Genomic DNA, 2,894 nt, shown 5'->3' with positions numbered 1-2,894 from the left:
AACTAAACTAAAACCAGCTCTAAATGACCTTATTGTGTTGAAAACTCGTACTAAAACTAAACTAAAACCAGCTCTAAATGACCTTATTGTGTTGAAAACTCATACTAAAACTAAACTAAAACCAGCTCTAAATGACCTAATTGTGTTGAAAACTCATACTAAAACTAAACTAAAACCAGCTCTAAATGACCTTATTGTGTTGAAAACTCGTACTAAAACTAAACTAAAACCAGCTCTAAATGACCTAATTGTGTTGGTGTGCTTCTCTGTGTTGAAAGAGCAAAAACAAAGGCAGAGTTTCTTTGCTCCTTTATACTTTAGTTTTATTTTGACTCTGTAAACCTGAAAGAGTGGGCGGTTGGCGGGTGCTCTGGTGTGGTTTGCTTCCTCTTTCCTATCAAACATCCATCATCCTTATCTCCCCTTCTTCTTTTTTATGCTTGTTACTCTCTTGTGACACCTCTAATCTTCTGGCGCTTGTATGACCTTATGAAGTTGCGAGCGCCGTAAAACCTCTACTAAAACAAAAATCCTGAAGGTGGCATCTTGATCTTTTTGATCATTGCACGTTGGATGTTGAGAAATGGAAATGGCAATATTTACGGGTGGTTGGAATGTGTCACTGGTAGGATTTGCTTCTTTTCGTTCCTCTGTTGTTTCTGTCTGTCTGCTTTACTTTGTTCCTGCACTGACTGGTGGTTGGTGTGTTGATTCCTTTCTCTTTACTCAAACAAATATCAGTGTTTCAGTGGTTGGCGGGTGCTCTGGTGTGGTTTGCTTTTCTTTCCTGTCAAACATCTATCGTCCTTATCTCCCTTTCTTCTTTTTTATGTTTGTTACTCTCTTGTAACACCTCTAATTTTCTGGCGCTCATATGACCTTATGCAGATGCGAGTGCCGAAAAACTACTAAAACAAAAAAACACTTCAGAGGAACTGCAGAACCATGCACTATCCCTTTTTTTAAAATGATTTTACTTTCGTCTATTGCATCAAAGTCTGAAAGCTGATGTCTGTGGTGTAGTAGTTAGGCACTTTGCGGGAGATACGAGTTCAGGTTCAGAGTGGGGAAAATGTTATCGAATGTTCTGTCTTTTGGTAGGATGTTGTTCCTCTCAGCCCAGGTTGTTCCTCTCAGCCCAGGTTGTCCCTCTCAGCCCAGGTTGGCCCTCTCAGCCCAGGTTGGCCCTCTCAGCCCAGGTTGGCCCTCTCAGCCCAGGTTGGCCCTCTCAGCCCAGGTTGGCCCTCTCAGCCCAGGTTGGCCCTCTCAGCCCAGGTTGGCCCTCTCAGCCCAGGTTGGCCCTCTCAGCCTGAGCTGCAATCATCTATGTCATTGGCAGCAGGAAAACACGTAAAAAGTAAAGTTGTTCCCGCATCCGATCCGGACATTAGGGATTGCCTTGTTACAGTAGAACTCGGATTCAATGAGGTCGTCGGGCCTGACCTAAAATCTCGTTGAATCCGAGTGTTCGTTATAGCAAACACAAGGTTTTGTGAAGATAATTTCTGGCACTGAGCAAATAATGTACAAGAGAAGCCACAAGTAGTGCCTGAAATGCCTGCATATTTTGAGCTGTGTAAAAAAAAGTCAGATTCATTCAAATACACACGCCTGAGCTCGTTTGTTTGCCAAAAAGTTGTGTTACTGTGTAGAGCCTAGCATACGGCAACTTTTGATTCCATAGACCAGCGCATAATTCGGTATGTAGATCTATGTCAAGACTAGGTTATTATTGTAGTAATTATCGGTTGCCGAGGGGAAAAAAAGACTGACGAGTTTGTGTCTGCGACGTTCAACGCCCGGACTGCTAGTGCCCCCCCTCCCCGACACGCACACAGAGCCACACGTGTGCAGGCCGTCCATCCGACCCCTACACACGCCAGAGTAGACACGTGCGTGTGCCAACAACACATGTGTTGGTTGTATAAGAACGTTTAATATGTCGCATGCAATCGGTTAAGTGAATATTGGTTCACGATGCAGGTGCAATGGATATTTTCCGGGAATAGATAAAGTTCGTTCTGGGGGGAAATTTAGCAAAGCCACGTCTGCGGGGACTGTACACCCTAGAAGCGACCTCGTTGAATCCGAGCTCACTGATTTAAGTGCTCTTTGAATCCGGGTTACTTTTATTGATTTTAAAGAAGAAAAAAAACGGGGAATCTATCTCATCTCGTTAAATCCGAATTCCACAGTAGTGAGACAACTTTCTGGGCCTTCGGCATTTTGTGGTAGGGTGGCCAGTTCCTTTCCACGCCGCCTTTACTTCCCCAACTCGAAGTCAGGTACTCAATACTGCTGGGTGGGCAGGAGGGGGCAGGAAAACATGTACATTTTAAAAATGAAGTCAGAAAAGAACAGAAATGAACTGTTTGAAAATTTTTGGTTTTTTACGGTATTGAAGCGAGACCTTTTGGTAATGGAATGATTCATGATGTGTTTGCTTGTTTTACTTTAGACAATGACTCCTGACCAGTATCTGTGGTGTAGCAGTAGGATGCATCACCATTGCTTGCAGGAGATGTGAGTTTGATTCTCATGTGGAGAATTTTCATCAAGTATTTCCATTAGTGTGTTGGGATGTTGTGTCTCTCTAAGCCTGGACTGGCTAGCCATGACAGGCAGAGTGGACGCAGTCCTCCTCCCCAGTGGTTTTTAGTTTTAGTAGAGGTTTTACAGAGCTCGGAACTGCATAAGGTCATATGAGCGCCAAAAGATTAGAGGTGTTACAAGAGAGTAACAAACATAAAAAAGAAGAAGGGGAGATAAGGACGATAGATGTTTGATAGATAAGAAGGAGCAAACCATATCAGAGCACCCGCCAACCACCCAGTGGTTTAAATAGTGTTGTTATGCTTCAGACAAAAGACTCATTTGTTTGGGTTCTTCCACCC

The 2,894-nt window shown here is 43.5% G+C and overlaps 1 protein-coding gene across 1 annotated transcript in view; it reads left to right on the top strand.

The window, feature by feature from the left end:
* LOC101848395 overlaps positions 1–2,894 on the top strand; it is a gene marked incomplete at its 5' end in the record, with an annotated part of 76,418 nt that overhangs the window by 46,940 nt on the left and 26,584 nt on the right.

The sequence above is a fragment of the Aplysia californica genome, unplaced genomic scaffold (assembly GCF_000002075.1).
Source record: "Aplysia californica isolate F4 #8 unplaced genomic scaffold, AplCal3.0 scaffold01066, whole genome shotgun sequence".
Lineage (NCBI taxonomy): Eukaryota > Metazoa > Mollusca > Gastropoda > Aplysiida > Aplysiidae > Aplysia > Aplysia californica.
This window is presented reverse-complemented; position numbering and strand designations above follow the sequence as displayed.